This window comes from Lathyrus oleraceus, chromosome 7 (genome assembly GCF_024323335.1).
Source record: "Lathyrus oleraceus cultivar Zhongwan6 chromosome 7, CAAS_Psat_ZW6_1.0, whole genome shotgun sequence".
NCBI lineage: Eukaryota > Viridiplantae > Streptophyta > Magnoliopsida > Fabales > Fabaceae > Lathyrus > Lathyrus oleraceus.
The window spans coordinates 278,544,678-278,565,337 of record NC_066585.1 but is presented as its reverse complement, the minus strand read 5'-3'; the positions used below and the strand labels follow the sequence as shown (position 1 = coordinate 278,565,337).

General features: G+C 37.4%; 2 pseudogenes; both read right to left on the bottom strand.

The window, feature by feature from the left end:
- Positions 1-7,028: 7,028 nt before the first annotated feature.
- Positions 7,029-7,929, bottom strand: LOC127103428 (PHD finger protein ALFIN-LIKE 4-like; annotated as a pseudogene).
- An 11,031-nt stretch (positions 7,930-18,960) lies between these two features.
- LOC127106327 (PHD finger protein ALFIN-LIKE 4-like) lies at positions 18,961-19,571 on the bottom strand (annotated as a pseudogene).
- Between the last annotated feature and the right edge of the window lie 1,089 nt (positions 19,572-20,660).

Here is a 20,660-nt window from a genome sequence, read left to right as displayed (position 1 = left end):
ATGTATACGAGATTGGAGCGGTTGGGTTTAGGGTATAACTTAATTAATGAGTGTTTTTATAGTAAAATCTAACCTCACGGTTATTAAAGAAACCGAAGGAATAGATCAATTAATTAACAAATAAAAATTAAATAAAAAGAAATAACACTTAAACTGCTTTTTTTGGGATTCAAAGCATGTCATGGATTACTTTTGTGAGTACACTATCCTTTTTAGAATTATTTTGAATGATCTCAAAACTAGGACGCTTAGTATTTGTGTACATTGGACCTTCCTCTCTATGTCTAGATATGCATTTTCATCTTAGGACACTTAAAAACTGGTTAGAAACATCTTTACAAGTTATAAGTTAAGTTTTATGTGAAAAACCAAGTTAGAGGTCAACACATCTGTGTTATGGGCCGACACACACTGAAGGCTTTTTAAAATCAAAGTTTATGCCTTATATGCGTATTTTTTCTCTTATATACAACTCTTGCAAAAGTTAATTCAATATCTCAATTCTATTTTGAATTTAGGATAGACGTACCCATAGTAAGGACAATTGGGGAATTGTTTATACAAATCCTTATGCTCTCTCTCTCTCACTCTCTTTACAATTTAATAATATATTTAGTGTTCCATTTAATATACTGATAATTTTGTTTGTGTTGAAGTATTTCAAACTGTTTGTAAGATAATTGCAATCTAAATAATTACAATTGGTTCTTCATATTATTAACACAATGGAAAATCAGCTTGGTGTTTATTGCACACCAAGTGTTTGATAAATTATTTTAGTCAATTTTTTATTTCCTATTTTATTGGAAGTTGATTACAAAGTGTTAATTGTTCAAATGTTATTTTAGAAAACATATTGATTTATTTTCTCATCATTGTTATATGTTTTGGTTATGGTTTATGCACATATCTGATTCTTCTGATAACGGTTCAGGATAGACAGGTGTCGATCTAGAATTGCTTTCGCTTGCCATAATAAATAATTTTTTAAAACAGATTTTTAAATCGAAGAAAATTTTATTTGCAATCTATTCACCCCCTCTCTAGATCATTGCCCCTCGTCTAACAAGTGGTATCACGAGCACCTGTTTATCTTGTGCTTCAAAATTGTTTATTAGATTATGGCTTCTAAACCTAAATATGCGTCTAATAGAAGGTTTATTTTCAATGGCAAAAAAAAGGTTATTGGAAGGATTGTATACGCGTCCATATCAGTTCTATTGATATAAATGTATGGAACGCCATCAAAAATGGCCCATTTGAAATTACTATGACCAATTTGGATGGTGTTGTTGTACCTAAACCGGAAGCACAATGGAACACGGGTGATGAGAAAAAGTGGTCATGTGATTGGAAAGTAAGGAATATTCTAATATACACTTTAGGGATTGATGAATATTACCATGTTTCTCATTGTACAACCGCTAAAGTTGTGTGAGACTCATTGCAAGTTACCCATGAGGGCACAAATAAAGTCAAACAAGCTAGAATCAATACTTTAAACCAAGAGTTTGAACTCTTTCATATGAAGCATGGTGAAACCATTTTCGATATGCAAAAGAGGTTCACTCATCTTGTAAACTGTTTGAATGCACTTGGTAAGCCGGTTTCCAATGAAATTGCTACTAACAAAATTTTAAGATGTCTTAATAGGGAATGACAACCTAAGGTCGCCACAATCAAGAAAGCCAACAACCTCTTGACATTAGACATTACTACTTTGTTTGATAAGCTTGAAGAATATGAGCAAGAGCTCATTTGCTTTGAGAAGTATGAGAATAATATTAAGAAGTAAAAGAACAAGGAAAATGAGGTAAACAAGAAGACACTTGCTCTAGTGGCTTCTAGTTCTAAGTCCTCTACTAAAGAGAAAGGTGATAGTAGAACTAGTGATGATGAATGTTCGGATGATGAAGAAATATGGTTGTTTGTTAAAAGGTACCATAAGTACATTAAGAGAAATGGAGTGAAGCCTTCTGACAAGAATCTAATTAACTATATCAGACAATCAAATATCTCAAGGCAAGATGAGAATAAGAAAAAAAATCTAAAAGTTCATGATATAATTATGGAAAAATCGGTTATTATAAGTCAGATTGTCCATTGCTTAAGGAGGATAAATGAAAGGGTCAACACAAGAAGTCTAGCAAGCTTAGAAGAGCATACATCGCTTGAGAAAATGATAGTGAATCCTTAAGTGAAGATAGCTTAAGTGAAAGTGATGAAACAATAATTTTTTTCCTCATGGCCCATCATCATAAGAAGAAGAATGTAAGTCATTCTAAAGATGAACCTATTGATAAAATGTCTTATTCTGAGTTGCAAATTACTTTTGAAAATCTACATGGTGAAGTCCTAAAAGCTTTTAAAAGGTTGACTTCAAATAAATAATATTTTTATATTTAGAAGCCAAAGTTTTAGAAACTGAAAAACAAATGGAAGCTCTTAAGCAAATTATGTTAGATGTTCCAAAAGTAAATGTTGAGAATGAGAAGTGTAACACCCAAATTTTTTAGAAACTATTTATATTAATTAATTATAATTTTATGTGTGTATTTATTTATTATTTTTGTGATAATTGAGATGTTTTAGGGCGACAAGGGTGGGTGACCCTTAGGTAGAGAGTGTGGAGGGTAATTAGAGGTTGGTATATTCATTTAGAACTATTTAATGTATTAAAGTAATATTTTAGTGTCATTATTTGAATGGAATAATAGAATAAAAGTAGAATATTATTAGTACTTATTTTATTAAAATAAAATTAGAACCAAGAAGGGGATGGCAGTAAATAAGAGGTTAAGTAAGGGCAATTATGGAAATTTATAATTGAGTTGAAGAGTTTTTACGTAGAAAAAAATAGAATTTGGTGAGAAGAGAAGGAGGCAAAAGCTAGGGCATAGGAAGGACTCCATTGAAGATATTTAGGAAGGAAGAACATATCAAAACCATAATTTATGCTAACGATTGAGGTAAGGGTGGGAAATTATTTCAATAATAAGGGGTGTGATGGAAGGATAGATGGAGGAACCCTTAACCTCCTTAGGGTTGGGTGTTTTGATTCATAATGATGAATTGTGATGCTATTATGGTTGTTATATGATGATTATATGATGAACTTTGTGTGCCTTGTATGTGTGTATTTTTCTGTTTTGATGATTGAACTTATATCCACCATTGTTGTAATTTTGAAGGTTTTAGGCATAATCTTAAAATAATGATTTGATGATTTAATTGTGTTAAAATTGTAAATTACATTGAGATAATTGGAGTATTGCATGAGTTGTAATCTTTAGAGTGTTTGGGTTTTTACGGAACCAAAATCGAAGGTTTGGAAGGCCTTCAACGATGAAAAATGCAGAAAATTATGCATTCTGTCAGTCACGACCGCACTCAGTCCAGGGGGCGCGCTTAGCACGAGGGCCATTGTTCGTGTTTTTTGATCGAAATCTTTTGACCATAACTTTTGACCGCAAGTCTAAATCGAGTTTCGTTTGAAGCGTTGGAAAGCTAACACGAATCACTATCTAATTAAATTGTTTTTAGGGGTTGCATGGGTTGTGATAATTTGAGTATTTGATTACATGGGTTATTGTATTATGATGAAATGTTTACATGATGCTCTTAAATGATTAATTAAGCATGATTATGGTTGTGGTGTTGTACGAATGAGGTTACTTATTTTTAGGTATAAGCATATTGTTGTTATGTCAATGATGTTATGATAATGATGTTAAAGTGTTGATGAGTTGTTGTTGTTTGTTGATATTATTGACGTGGTAACATGAATTGACTATTGCATGATGAATGATGTGATGCATAAATAATGAGATGTGTGTAGGGATCATTTTGGTCAACCTTGTGGTGTTAATGCATGTTATTTGAAAGTCATGCATCATGGTATACGGGCTTCGGTCCAGTTTTGGTGAGCCTCGATCCTATGGTGATGGATCGAGTGCGAGTAGCTAATTCCTATTATGGGGGATTAGTGAAATGTTACCTAAGGTGATTGTAACAAGTTCTAGTGAGCCCCTATCCCATATTGATGGATCGAGTGTGAATAGCTAATTCCTATTATGGGGGATTAGTGAAGCGTTATTTATGGTGAAGGTAGCGATTTGGTGTGTGTCGCACCTCGAAAAAAATGGGGATACGACTTCAAAGCGAAGCGCGATCACACGCTCGCAATGATGGACTGAACAAAGTCGCCACCGAACTTTATTTATTCCTAAAAAGGAAAGGGGAGATATCGATAAAACCCAAGACAAAAGAAAGGATAAGATATGGTCATCGCAACCAATATCAGGGTTCGGGAGTCGATTACGCAAGGGGAAGGTATTAGCACCCCTCACGTCCGTTGTACTCAACAGGAACCATTAGGTCAGTTGTGTGCGTTAATGTTAGTTTGAAATGATAGGCTTTTCAAGTTATTAGGTGGGAAAGAATGAATATAAGAGAGAATAAATGTTTTTGGATTTTTTAACGAAGGACTAAACCTAAGTTTTTTATTAGTGGGCCTGACAAGATTTACAAATCCTGCTCCTACGTATCTCAAAAGAGAAATCAAGGCTTACGTAGTTCTGGGTAGAAAATGTTTGTTTGTTGGTCGATTTTTAGCGAAAGCTATATTGTATTAATCGACGAAAACATCATTTTACCCAAAACAGCTGAGGAGTGGACGCATACCACACATCGAACGGATTTATAAATCTACATTCGGAAAAACGTCATTTATCTCTACTCAACAATCGTGGCCGAAACATTGTTTTGTATCACTTAAGACAAGATACCTTTCGTTTATGAAAAAGGTTTTTGATTAATCGCACGGCGGCGAGAAAGAGTTTGATTGGTTAGATGTATTTTGAATGATGGCGAGAACTTGGATGAGCGAGATATACATCTCGAATCCTAGCCTCAAGAGTGCACGGTATACACCATGTTCCATTTCCATCTTTATTGAAAGAGCTTAAGATATGAATTAAGTATTTTGGAATTTGATTGAGAAAGGGTTTGAAGAAACCGCATTGCAATTTTAGGCGATGGCGAGAGTTAAGATTGGCGAGGCATACGTCTCGAATCTTAACCTCAGGAGTGCATGGTATACACCATGTTCCATTTCCACCTTTATTGAAAAAGTGTAAGATATGAATTAAGTATTTTGGAATTTGATTGAGAAAGGGTTTGAAGAAACAGCATTGACAATTTTAGACGATGGCGAGAGTTAAGATTGGCGAGGCATACGTCTCGAATCTTAACCTCAGGAGTGCATGGTATACACCATGTTCCATTTCCACCTTTATTGAGAAGATGTTAAATAAGAATTAGGTATTTTTGAGTTTTGTTGTGAAAATGACTTGACCTAGATCAAGTATTGATGGACGTTTGAGAAAGATTTAACTGAGTGTTTGAGAAAACAAAGTGGATAAATTTAGATGATGACGAGAGCTAGGATTGGCGAGATATACATCTCGAATCCTAGTCTCAGGAGTGCATGGTATACACCATGTTCCATTTCCACCTTTATTGAAAGGGTCTTAACTGTAGATTAATATTTTTTGAGTTTTTATCAGAAAAAATGGCTTGACGTTGAATCAAGCGTTTGATGAAAGTTTGGAAGAAATGGAATGGAATAGGAGGGAGAAATGAGTTGATTTGTTTATTGAGAAAATACTCGACGTTGGATCGAGTCATATTTTTGTATTTTTTTGAAATTGTTGATTTTATTCTTGTGTTAGTATCTAAAACAAATAGAGAAATAAAACAATACAAAATTATATACACATTGGGGGAGTGGGGTACATTTTGTCGAATGGGGATTCAAAAAATCATGAAATAATTAAATCGGGCGCAAACAACAAATAAAGCATGAGTGTCAGTGCAAGAGAACCGGCTCATTGTAAGAAAGCCCAAGAGTAAGCTATGTGAGGTTGATGGCGATGCTTAAAAGCAATCGACTTACAAGGGTATGAAAATGGGCTCGACATTGAATCGAGAAAAATATGATTTTTATAGTTTTAAAATGGTTTTGAATGAATGATGAAATTAAAAGAAAGCAGATCAACCATGAGTATAATAAAACATAAACATAAAAAATGCTAAAAGAAATAAAATGCCAAAGGAAAAAAAATGCTACATATGAGTATTGAACCCTCTCCACTTAAGATCATGAAACTACCCTCTCTCCACTAGGCCATTTATGACTAGTTGTTATTTTGATGCTAGATTGGATAAATAAACTAAAATGGATTAAAAATCAGAATTAAAATAAAAAAACTAATAAAAGAGAAAACTGTTGGACTAACCTAATTAAACCCAGCCGTCTGGCTGTTGGATTTTTCAATGGGGTATAAATTGAAAATATAAAAAAACATTTATTAACTAATACCTAGGAAAATTAAATGAATTTTAATAGTTTTTAAAAAATGACTTATTCTATCTAAAATAAATTAGAGAAAAAAAGAAAAAAGAAAAGTAACAGACATTCATCATCTTCGTTGTCTCTCACTCTACTTCACAAAAAAAATCGCTCTTCCTCGCTTCAGACTCGCTCTCCACGTCTCTCAACGTCTCTCTCTCGTCTCTCCATCGCTCTCAATGTCTCTCTCTCTCGCCCTCATCGCTTACCCTCTTTAACCAGAGAGAGCAAACCCATGGTTGAGACAAAAGAGGGAGCTCACCTTCGGACCTTCGATGACGACGATAGCTCAGGTAACAATCGAACCTTTTTCTTCGCCTCTTCAAGTGCTGGATTTCTTTTACTTTAGGATTAGGGTTTTGATTTGCTTTGAAGTTTTTCCTTTCCGCCTCCGATTTTTTCTCCTCTTCTTTTACTGATTCACTCTCTCTATTTATATCTCCTAATTTAGGGTTTCAAAGGTGCATTTGGTGTTCAAAGGAGCATCCTGCAAAATACCTTTTTTGATGTTCAGACTCGGATTACCCTGTTGATGCTAGATTCAAAAAGGTACTCTTAACGCAAGCTTTCTTCTTGAATTTTGTCTTAACTCCAAATTGGGATATTTTCTGGAATTCTAACGCTTGCCAATTGCTTTGGGTTTTGTTACTGCAGTGAATCCGGTGAAAATATGGGGGGCTTTGGTTTTCACATCACCAACAACAACAGGAGTTCGAATCAACTCGTTCCTCTTCCAACCAAGGGAGTTATAAATCATGATAACCAAATTCTTTCCTCGAACCAGTTCAACCTCCGTTGCGAGACAATAAGTTATGTTCGACAGTGGGCATTGTTGACACTTTGTAACTGAGTTCTGACACCCAGTAAGCAACTTTGGTTCAGCCAAGCAAATCGACGATGATGAAACCAGTTCTTCTTCCTCGTCTTTAGGTTCTAACGCCTTTGTCTGCTTAACCTGGGGTTCTGAAGCTCGCACTTTTGAGCTGGACCTGGATTTGCTTCCACTGTGGTTTGAAACTGAAGACTTCTCCTTAACTTGTTTCTTTGCTGTACCAGTAACAACTTCAAATATCGATGGCAGTTCAATGATCATATTGAAAAGGCGTTTCCTGTCAAATTGTCAAACTCGAATCTGGCTCCAAAATAGTAGGCAATAGCAAGTAACCATGAATCGCTATGAACAGCAACTAAAGACATCCAATCTTTTTCTTGCATGCCATCCCTGGCAAAGTTAATTCCAAGCACAGGCTCGGGAAGCTCTGGTGGAACTTCTTCAGCAGGTAAATTAACTTCCCACTGCTCACTAGGAAAGCCGTATAAGCACAAATTCTCCTTATCAGGATCACATTGGTTATAGAAATCTTCAACATCAGTGGTGAGAGCTTTGCTGAGACCAGCTCGACGACCCTTGAAATCCCTAAAAACTTCTTCAACGGTGCAAGGATTATTCTGTGCGCGCGAGTCCATTGTAGGTTCACATGGTCTGGCAGTAGAAGAGTGAGAGTGAAGTAGGAGTGAGAGGCATATGCTGAGTTTGTTGTTTTTTGTTATGGATTTGGAAAAACCAAACTAGTTCAAGAGGTTAATGTGAGTTTTTTTTCTGGATCCTGTTATGTTCTTCTCACTTTCTGCTATGGCTTTTGTAACCGGAACAAGGACTGCTGTGATTTGCTGGAAAACAAAACAGGGTTGTAATAAAATGACCATTTCTGTGTGTATTATGCAGGTTATGGCTGGTGTGATCGGTTATGGACCGGGAACAAAGAAATTGGTTGTAAGCTTCATAATAATTTGCAATTCCTTTATAACAGTTGTAGGCTTCTGAGAAATTGTTGTATTGTTTGGTTGAGTCAATTTGTCTTCAGTTTGTGACAGTATCCGATCCCTTGTTTGGTGGTTTAACAGGTACCCACATCAAAGCATCACTCCCATGGGATTCTTCAAATTTCTGGATATTTTTGCTTTGAATACTGGTTTGAGAATCCAACTCCATAAGACATAACAACTGCCCATCTAGTGCCAGCAGTGAAATTTGGTAAACGTTTCCATTAAAACATTAATTATTACAAAGCCTTTTTTGATCATGATTTGGTTGATGTTGTACTTGGTTACATGTTTCAACTCGCAGCTGGTGTGCGTCCGTTTTATTGTTGTGGTAGCTGGGAGGAGGCCTTGTTTCCGGTATTCCTTTTTCAAAACTGCTGCGTCGATCTTTTTGTGGAGGTTAAATCCAAGGGCTTCATAATGATTCAGACTCTTCAATATCCTTCTCATTTCATCAATTGAATTTGTTTGCTCTCTAACAACTTTATTGACCAAAAGTTCTTTCTGCTTATCAACAACTGATGCGGTGACTGCAGGTTGTGGTGGTCACAATGTCACAAAACTCAAAGATGTCGGCAAGCACAGATGCAGCAACGAGTCCGCTTATGTGAGCCATATCCATCATAAGGAAGGCACCCATGCTACCTGCAATTTTTCTAGAGCGGGGATAATCAATGTCTCGGGGTGAGCCCTAACTCCAGGAGTGCTTGCCGTTTTCTGGCCAACAGCTGCCAAAATGCTACAATTCGGGATAATTGCAACCTGAGAAAGACGCCCATTATCCAAAGCTTGACGAAATCTTGATTGCAATGCCTCGGCAACAACTTTTACTTCCGTCTCGGGGACAGCAAAGCATACATAATGCTCACTACTAGCCTGAGATATCATGATAACATTAGCTCCAACATCTTTGACTGCACTAAAAATAGCACTTGCTGTACCTGGAACACCGGCCATTCCAGTTCCCTCAACATTTACAAGTGCCAAGTTGTCTATTGTTGCAAATCCTTTGACTAAATTTTGCAGGTTTGCCATATCTTCATTATCATGCTGGTTTTACTACTTCTGTTGATTTGAATTGCAACCCTGCTATTGATTTTTTTTCTGCGACAATTGGTACTCCTGGGATTGCATTTGGCAGGTTGTTATAGCAGAACTGATGTTGTCTGCTGATGAGGATTGTTGCAGGTTAGGGACGAGGTTCTGAGCATGTTGATGAAGGAGTACCGGCAGCAGGTGCAGGTGGTGGTGTTCTGCTGAGGAAACGCAGAGCAATGCTTCAGCTTGTAGTAGGGCAACGAGTTTTATTGAAGAAATGAAAGGCTTGCTTGTTTAGAGTTAGGTTGGGAGCTTGGAATTAGGTTGTATATGTTGTAGTTGAGGGGATAGAAATGTAATGGAACATTTATGGCATTTTATTTTGTATGGAACGTGATGAATTGACTTTGTATGGCGTTTTGAATTTAAATGGAAGGTTTATTGGATATTGTATGGAAATGGTTCTGTATTGATTTGCATGGAAAGTTATGAATGAAAAATGTAGTTGATTGTATGGAATGTTATGAATGAAAATGTAGTTGACTGTATGGAATGTATAACTATTTGGATGGTTATGGTTTAAATTGGTCCCAAATGGATAATGAAAATGGATATGGATTTTGGATATGGATTTAAAAATAGAGTTGGGTTATTGGATATTTGATTATAAAAATGGATATGGATTTTTAGGAATAATCCAAGACTAATTTAAATATCAATTTAAATAATAATAACAAATCAGCAAAAACCAAATAAAAATCAAATTAATCTATAATTCGTTAAAAGTTACTTTGATATCAACTCTAACATTCATTTGGAAATTAAAATCAATTAGAGTTTGAATCATTAGTAAAATAAACAATTAAGATTAAATTGAAATTTGGAATTAAACTTAATTCGAAATTAAAATCAAATTGAAAATTAAAAAAAGTCAAATAATTAAAATCCATTTTATAATAAAAAAAAACACCATGATCAAAAAGCTAGATAATGACCAATGTCTGTTAATAAAAAAATGGATTTGGGAATGAATGTATGCAAATGAATTTTAGGCCAAATGCCAAATAAAAATAAAAAATTCAGGACCAAAATCGGGGTATGACAGTTGCCCCTATTTAATCGTCTTTAACTAGAGAAATATGAAGCAGGACATTCTTCATATGATCCTAGTGGGAGATGGTTAAATACTAAGAAGACCCGGATTTTGATCCTGAATCCCTATGACATGATGTGATATGATATGATATGACATGATATGACATGATATGATATGCATGGATGCATGATTTTCTTTTTTGTGATTTTTTTTTATCTGCTAGGGATATGGTGGACCCTTGACAGGAGATGCTACTAGACAGACCAATCTGTGGGGAATGCTGGTGGTCCATAGGGAGACAGACAAATGGTAAAAAACAAACTTGCTGGGGAAAACAGTCCTACTGGAGAGTCAAACACACTCTGGGGAGTAATCTGAGTGGAATTTAATAAGCAGTACTTAGAGTACAAGAGAGTAAGTTCACAATTTGACTTACTAAGCCCGAATACGGAAATTTCCACAACAGGTTCATGTATGACCTGAAAATGCCTGGGAATAATCATGGAGAAAAACTCTTCAGAACAGGTTCAAGTATGACCTGACACCGGAATAAAAGCTCAACAACAGGTTCATACATGACCTGAATAGTATTGAACAAACAGAGAAAGAATCTCAGAGCAGGTTCAAGTATGACCTGACACCGGAATGAAGCTCAACAACAGGTTCATACATGACCTGAATAGTATTGAACAAAAGGAAAAAAACTCTTCAGAGCAAGTTCAAGTATGACCTGACCCCGGAATAAAAGCTCAACAACAGGTTCATACATGACCTGAATAGTATTGAACAAAAATTGGAAAAACTCTTCAGAGCAGGTTCAAGTATGACCTGACCCCGGAATAAAAGCTCAACAACAGGTTCATATATGACCTAAATAGTATTGAACAAAAGTTGGAAAAAAACTCTTCAGAGCAGGTTCAAGTATGACCTGACCCCGGAATAAAAGCTCAACAACAGGTTCATATATGACCTGAATAGTATTGAACAAAAGTTGGAAAAACTCTTCAGAGCAGGTTCAAGTATGACCTGACCCCGGAATAAAAGCTCAACAACAGGTTCATATATGACCTGAATAGTATTGAACAACAGGGAAAACAAATCTTCAGAGCAGGTTCATGTATGACCTGATACTGGAATAACAACAATTGGACTCTGACCGTAAGCAATGGACTACAACCACCCTTTAACGGATTTTGCCAACAACAGTTGGACTTGAAAATGACTGCGAAAACCGGACGTTGGTTTAAGGGCACCAAATACAAACTGGAATCAAAGGTCAAAAGATCTAGGATCGACAACAAGACCTGGGTCAATGCAAAATGAGCACGAAGTACATTTCGGCTATGCATGATTTGAATTTCCTTTTATGCATGATATATGAATGATCATGATTATGAGAATGCTGACACTGGGAGTTTGTAAAGGCTTTTTATGGAAGCTCATGATTCCTCAACACCGAGAACTCAACCAAATATTTTATGATAGATGTTGTCAAAGGAGGATCCTATCCAGTTTGATGGCCACAGCTTAGCCAACGGATGCTTTTGTAGGATTAATGAATCGTGCTAGCATAATTTTCGGGCACTCGTCTTAAACTCAATAGTTGTTGACGTAGAATTTGTTTGAGCAGTTTGAAAGCACGAAGAAAAAGGTTCTGCCCCTCTGTGGCTCATCTTGCCCCAGTTTGTTGGGACTTTGGCAATGTTAACCTTGAGAGTGGGTTTGGAAACAACCTGCCATGAGACTACCTCGAGATGGCTTGCCCCAAGTGTTTGAAACTTGCAATGGTTTGAACTTGACTAACCAAATGTTGGAATGGTAGACTCTTGATTGACTGTCCTTTGGATAGTTGGACTCATTGAGCTCTGAGGTGGCTTGCCCCGGTCTGAGTCTTGAAACAAATTACTCTTGGCTAACTGAACCTTGGAGTGATTGGACTTACTGAGCTCTGAGGTGGCTTGCCCCGGTCTGATTCTTGAAGCAGATTACTCTTGGCTAGATGACCCTTAGGGTGATTAGCTCGAATTAACTGATGCTCAAAGTGATTTGCTCCTGACTATACTTCTTTCACTCCACCAAGTTCCTCAACTGTGTATTGTTGGAATTTCTTTGATGCTAAGTGTTGACTCGCAAATAAGATTGTGCATTCAAAAAATGGTAATTTTAATGCAATGTTTATGCAAAAATTTGATCTCAAAGTTTATTGATATGAATGGGTGAAACACAGTGAACGAGTCGTTGATAAGAACACAATGGTGATCAAGTCATTCACAGTATGCAAGTTGGTGCCATCACATGATTAACAAAAATCGTTTGGAGTCAAGTTAACACAACCTTGTTATAGTATGCTTTCAAAATAAACCCTGCCTCAATTAGGTCTTTTAAGAGTTGTAACATGGTCTGGTTCACGATTTTTTTTTGAAACAAAAGGATATAAGGCTCAAAATTTATTTTTACCCACCCCTTCTTCTTGATGATCTCCAGTTCCTATGTTCAGTTAATTCAATACACGCATTCGACTTCGAAGGTTCGAAGGTGTGATGAGGATTCAAGACGAATTTTCTTGAAATGGCAGTTACCTTATTTTTTTTGTTGAGGATTTAATGACCTCTTTTGATTGATTTATTTTATCCCTAATTTTGCCTGGACCGCTTCTTTGAAGCTTTTGGTCCATCGGGATGCCCTAACTTTTGCCTAAGTCATCTTGTGGTATTTGACCTAGTGGGCTTTTTTATTCTTTAAAGGTATTGACTGCCACATTATTGGTGGATAAGGATCAACCAACACTAATTTTAGCTTTTCTTAACTTCTTCGACACTTCAACATGTGCGCGAAGGATAACATGTGGTTGAACCTAATTGGAGGGTGTATATATGGACGATTTTTTTGAAAGATCGAATGCATGATCAAACTATCTGAACACAACTACCCTGCCCCAGGTTACGATTAAGGGTTTTAGATCCGAAATAAACACCAACTTCTAGGCTCAAAGTGGTTGTCTAGGGATTAACTCCTTATCACTCCAGTGTTTGGGGATTTGAAACAATGCCTTACATCATCGACAAGGTTTTACTCAAAAGCATACCGCAACAATTTCAGGTGTTTCGTTTTCATCATCCTCCTTCCAATCTTTGTTAACACAACAGTTTGATAAACAAAAGTGAATGAGAGGAGTATTTTGTTTTTGTCTTTTAACATAAATGAAAAACGAGTGAATACGAATGGATTAATTCAAAAGATGCATAACCATTTCATTAATCTTACCAATTCAAATAAAACAACAATGTTTAAAAGCAAATAACAACCAACATGCAAAGAAACTACAAAAGAAGTGTTGAAACAGCCAAATGATTGCCAACTTTAGGGAATTGACTTCTTCAAACTTGAAGGTTGGGATCAACAAGCTTTTTGACATTGGCATGATGACCTTCAAATTCCTTTCCTTCAATCTCATCGTTGAACGCAACCCTCTTGGATTCACTACTCACTTCTCCTTTTCTTTCATTGGTATGGGTCGTGACATTGGAAATCCAAGGTGGTATCTCAATGCTCTTACCAGGAAACAATGATAGCTCATTAGCCACATCCCTGACATCTTCCTTGTGGAACAAAACCTTGAGGGGTCTCAAGGGTCCTTTCCCTTTCTCATTACCTGGCTCAGAAATCAAGGTATATGTACCTGAGCCTTCCTCCTTGAGTGTTAGTGACCCTATGTCAATCAATCCTCGCAGTTTGAGCTTAAAACTCTTGCATTCCTCGATGGGGTGCCCCATTGTCCCAGTATGGTATTCGCACTTGACCTTCGGATGATCTTCTTCAAAGATTAAGTTCTTTTTGTTAATCAACCCTCGCACCAAGGCTTTCAACGCTAAGCAAGAATCCAGGTCATGTCCCAATGCTCCTTTATGGAATTCACATGTTGCATTTGGATTGTACCATGGCAGGTATGGTGACACAGGTGCGAGAGCTCGAGGGGTCACCAAAGCATTTTGGATCAGTTGCGGGTAGAGCTTGCTATATGGCACCGGAATCGAGTCATTGTGATCCTTGTTCCCCTTGTTCTGATTCTGATTTTTGTTCTGAACCTGGCTTTGGTGACTTTGAGGAGCAATAGCCAGAGGATGTTGATGATGACGTCTTGAGGGAGGTCCATATACTGGTAAATGAGGAGTTGCCACATAGAACTTCCCTTGACTTGAGGTAACACCAGATGGATGCGGGGTAATAGCTCTCTTTGTTGCAGCAGTGTATATTGGGTGACCCTCTTTTCTCAACAAGACTTGCAGGGTTTCCAAGACCCATCTCATTTGGCTCTTCAAAAGATTAAGTTCCTCCTTCAGCGCTTCTTGGCTTTTCCTTAGCTCGTCCGTCATCCCCTGAGACATGGTTCTTTGCTCTTCGCGTGTTGAGAATCACTTTGCTTCACGGACAAAAGATGGATGAGTTTTTTTGGTATTTTGTCTGGAGAATGACATGCATTATGATGCGATGCAAATGCAATGGAATGCGTATGAATGCAATGCAAGCCATGCACATTTGTTTTTTTCATACACGGGTTCAAAAGTCTGAGGTACTGATAAATTTGATTGCTTTTCCAAAACGGGGTTCTCACCGGGTATGGTCTAGGGCTTTGTTACAAAGGATCCCCAGAGTCATTGATTCACAAGAATGTTTGACGCTTACGGGAAATACTTTCCGGTCGTCAACTCCATCAAGGGAATCTATTCTGGGTGAGGTTCTCGTACCGACCCTTACGAAGTATTCACCTCGGGAGTCCGTACTACGCAACCATCGACTGGGTTCTAGACAGGGTACTCAGAGTCATGGATTCAAAAGACTGTTTGACGCTTACGGAAAATACTTTCCGGTCATCAACTCCATCTAGGGAATCTATTCTGAGCGAGGTTCTCGTATCGATCCTTACGAAGTATTCACCTCGGGAATCCATACTACGCAACCATCATTTCTAGTTGGCCAGAGTTTCAATGTTCTAAAAGGTTCTTAGAGTCATTGACCCCTTTGAAACATCGAAGCTTACGAGGTATACACCTCGGGCGACAATATTTGCAAAAGAATCTACTCTAAGTGAGGTTCTCGTACCGACTCTTACGAAGTATCCACCTCGGGAGTCCGTACTACTCAACCATCGTCCTATCTTATGTTTTTTTTTCACTCTAGACTCGGGTGTAGAGTCTTTCCCACATGGTTTGCAATCAAGATCCAAGTACCCAACATGGTGGAACCAATATACAACAAATATCAATATAACAATAAAGATATTAAAAAGCAATAAATAATGGAAAAGCCACATAAGTAAACAAACAAAGGCACACAAACGTCCTAACTAGGCTTGACTCGCTTAGGGTTTGCAAAAGTCCCCAGCAGAGTCGCCATCTATCGCACCTCGAAAAAAATGGGGATACGACTTCAAAGCGAAGCGCGATCACACGCTCGCAATGATGGACTGAACAGAGTCGCCACCGAACTTTATTTATTCCTAAAAAGGAAAGGGGAAATATCGATAAAACCCAAGACAAAAGAAAGGATAAGATATGGTCATCGCAACCAATATCAGGGTTCGGGAGTCGATTACGCAAGGGGAAGGTATTAGCACCCCTCACGTCCGTTGTACTCAACGGGAACCATTAGGTCAGTTGTGTGCGTTAATGTTAGTTTGAAATGATAGGCTTTTCAAGTTATTAGGTGGGAAAGAATGAATATAAGAGAGAAGAAATGTTTTTGGATTTTTTAACGAAGGACTAAACCTAAGTTTTTTATTAGTGGGTCTGACAAGATTTACAAATCCTGCTCCTACGTATCTCAAAAGAGAAATCAAGGCTTACGTAGTTCTGGATAGAAAATGTTTGTTTGTTGGTCGATTTTTAGCGAAAGCTATATTGTATTAATCGACGAAAACATCGTTTTACCCAAAACAGCTGAGGAGTGGACGCATACCACACATGGAACGGATTTATAAATCTACATTCGAAAAAGCGTCATTTATCTCTACTCAACAATCGTGGCCGAAACATTGTTTTGTATCACTTAAGACAAGATACCTTTCGTTTATGAAAAAGGTTTTTGATTAATCGCACGGCGGCGAGAAAGAGTTTGATTGGTTGGATGTATTTTGAGTGATGGCGAGAACTTGGATGAGCGAGATATACATCTCGAATCCTAGCCTCAGGAGTGCACGGTATACACCATGTTCCATTTCCATCTTTATTGAAAGAGTTTAAGATATGAATTAAGTATTTTGGAATTTGATTGAGAAAGGGTTTGAAGAAACCGCATTGACAATTTTAGGCGATGGCGAGAGTTAAGATTGGCGAGGCATACGTCTCGAATATTAACCTCAGGAGTGCATGGTATACACCATGTTCCATTTCCACCTTTATTGAAAAAGTGTAAGATATGAATTAAGTATTTTGGAATTTGATTGAGAAAGGGTTTGAAGAAACATCATTGACAATTTTAGACGATGGCGAGAGTTAAGATTGGCGAGGCATACGTCTCGAATCTTAACCTCAGGAGTGCATGGTATACACCATGTTCCATTTCCACCTTTATTGAGAAGATGTTAAATAAGAATTAGGTATTTTTGAGTTTTGTTGTGAAAATAACTTGACCTAGATCAAGTATTGATGGACGTTTGAGAAAGATTTAATTGAGTGTTTGAGAAAACAAAGTGGATAAATTTAGATGATGGCGAGAGCTAGGATTGGCGAGATATACATCTCGAATCCTAGTCTCAGGAGTGCATGGTATACACCATGTTCCATTTCCACCTTTATTGAAAGGGTCTTAACTATAGATTAATATTTTTTGAGTTTTTATCAGAAAAAATGGCTTGACGTTGAATCAAGCGTTTGATGAAAGTTTGGAAGAAATGGAATGGAATAGGAGGGAGAAATGAGTTGATTTGTTTATTGAGAAAATACTCGACGTTGGATCGAGTCATATTTTTGTATTTTTTTGAAATTGTTGATTTTATTCTTGTGTTAGTATCTAAAACAAATAGAGAAATAAAACAATACAAAATTATATACACATTGGGGGAGTGGGGTACATTTTGTCGAATGGGGATTCAAAAAATCATGAAATAATTAAATCGGGCGCAAACAACAAATAAAGCATGAGTGTCAGTGCAAGAGAACCGGCTCATTGTAAGAAAGCCCAAGAGTAAGCTATGTGAGGTTGATGGCGATGCTTAAAAGCAATCGACTTACAAGGGTATGAAAATGGGCTCGACATTGAATCGAGAAAAATATGATTTTTATAGTTTTAAAATGGTTTTGAATGAATGATGAAATTAAAAGAAAGCAGATCAACCATGAGTATAATAAAACATAAACATAAAAAATGCTAAAAGAAATAAAATGCCAAAGGAAAAAAAATGCTACATATGAGTATTGAACCCTCTCCACTTAAGATCATGAAACTACCCTCTCTCCACTAGGCCATTTATGACTAGTTGTTATTTTGATGCTAGATTGGATAAATAAACTAAAATGGATTAAAAATCAGAATTAAAATAAAAAACTAATAAAAGAGAAAACTGTTGGACTAACCTAATTAAACCCAGCCGTCTGGCTGTTGGATTTTTCAATGGGGTATAAATTGAAAATATAAAAAAACATTTATTAACTAATACCTAGGAAAATTAAATGAATTTTAATAGTTTTTAAAAAATGACTTATTCTATCTAAAATAAATTAGAGAAAAAAAGAAAAAAGAAAAGTAACAGACATTCATCATCTTCGTTGTCTCTCACTCTACTTCACAAAAAAAATCGCTCTTCCTCGCTTCAGACTCGCTCTCCACGTCTCTCAACGTCTCTCTCTCGTCTCTCCATCGCTCTCAATGTCTCTCTCTCTCGCCCTCATCGCTTACCCTCTTTAACCAGAGAGAGCAAACCCATGGTTGAGACAAAAGAGGGAGCTCACCTTCGGACCTTCGATGACGACGATAGCTCAGGTAACAATCGAACCTTTTTCTTCGCCTCTTCAAGTGCTGGATTTCTTTTACTTTAGGATTAGGGTTTTGATTTGCTTTGAAGTTTTTCCTTTCCGCCTCCGATTTTTTCTCCTCTTCTTTTACTGATTCACTCTCTCTATTTATATCTCCTGATTTAGGGTTTCAAAGGTGCATTTGGTGTTCAAAGGAGCATCCTGCAAAATACCTTTTTTGATGTTCAGACTCGGATTACCCTGTTGATGCTAGATTCGAAAAGGTACTCTTAACGCAAGCTTTCTTCTTGAATTTTGTCTTAACTCCAAATTGGGATATTTTCTGGAATTCTAACGCTTGCCAATTGCTTTGGGTTTTGTTACTACAGTGAATCCGGTGAAAATATGGGGGGCTTTGGTTTTCACATCACCAACAACAACAGGAGTTCGAATCAACTCGTTCCTTTTCCAACCAAGGGAGTTATAAATCATGATAACCAAATTCTTTCCTCGAACCAGTTCAACCTCCGTTGCGAGACAATAAGTTATGTTCGACAGTGGGCATTGTTGACACTTTGTAACTGAGTTCTGACACCCAGTAAGCAACTTTGGTTCAGCCAAGCAAATCGACGATGATGAAACCAGTTCTTCTTCCTCGTCTTTAGGTTCTAACGCCTTTGTCTGCTTAACCTGGGGTTCTGAAGCTCACACTTTTGAGCTGGACCTGGATTTGCTTCCACTGTGGTTTGAAACTGAAGACTTCTCCTTAACTTGTTTCTTTGCTGTACCAGTAACAACTTCAAATATCGATGGCAGTTCAATGATCATATTGAAAAGGCGTTTCCTGTCAAATTGTCAAACCCGAATCTGGCTCCAAAATAGTAGGCAATAGCAAGTAACCATGAATCGCTATGAACAGCAACTAAAGACATCCAATCTTTTTCTTGCATGCCATCCCTGGCAAAGTTAATTCCAAGCACAGGCTCGGGAAGCTCTGGTGGAACTTCTTCAGCAGGTAAATTAACTTCCCACTGCTCACTAGGAAAGCCGTATAAGCACAAATTCTCCTTATCAGGATCACATTGGTTATAGAAATCTTCAACATCAGTGGTGAGAGCTTTGCTGAGACCAGCTCGACGACCCTTGAAATCCCTAAAAACTTCTTCAACGGTGCGAGGATTATTCTGTGCGCGCGAGTCCATTGTAGGTTCACATGGTCTGGCAGTAGAACAGTGAGAGTGAAGTAGGAGTGAGAGGCATATGCTGAGTTTGTTGTTTTTTGTTATGGATTTGGAAAAACCAAACTAGTTCAAGAGGTTAAGGTGAGTTTTTTTTCTGGATCCTGTTATGTTCTTCTCACTTTCTGCTATGGCTTTTGTAACCGGAACAAGGACTGCTGTGATTTGCTGGAAAACAAAACAGGGTTGTAATAAAATGACCATTTCTGTGTGTATTATGCAGGTTATGGCTGGTGTGATCGATTATGGACCGGGAACAAAGAAATTGGTTGTAAGCTTCATAATAATTTGCAATTCCTTTATAACAGTTGTAGGCTTCTGAGAAATTGTTGTATTGTTTGGTTGAGTCAATTTGTCTTCAGTTTGTGACAGTATCCGATCCCTTGTTTGGTGGTTTAACAGGTACCCACATCAAAGCATCACTCCCATGGGATTCTTCAAATTTCTGGATATTTTTGCTTTGAATACTGGTTTGAGAATCCAACTCCACAAGACATAACAACTGCCCATCTAGTGCCAGCAGTGAAATTTGGTAAACGTTTCCATTAAAACATTAATTATTACAAAGCCTTTTTTGATCATGATTTGGTTGATGTTGTACTTGGTTACATGTTTCAACTCGCAGCTGGTGTGCGTCCGTTTTATTGTTGTGGTAGCTGGGAGGAGGCCTTGTTTCCGGTATTCCTTTTTCAAAACTGCTGCGTCGATCTTTTTGTGGAGGTTAAATCCAAGGGCTTCATAATGATTCAGACTCTTCAATATCCTTCTCATTTCATCAATTGAATTTGTTTGCTCTCTAACAACTTTATTGACCAAAAGTTCTTTCTGCTTATCAACAACTGATGCGGTGACTGCAGGTTGTGGTGGTCACAATGTCACAAAACTCAAAGATGTCGGCAAGCACAGATGCAGCAACGAGTCCGCTTATGTGAGCCATATCCATCATAAGGAAGGCACCCATGCTACCTGCAATTTTTCTAGAGCGGGGATAATCAATGTCTCGGGGTGAGCCCTAACTCCAGGAGTGCTTGCCGTTTTCTGGCCAACAGCTGCCAAAATGCTACAATTCGGGATAATTGCAACCTGAGAAAGACGTCCATTAT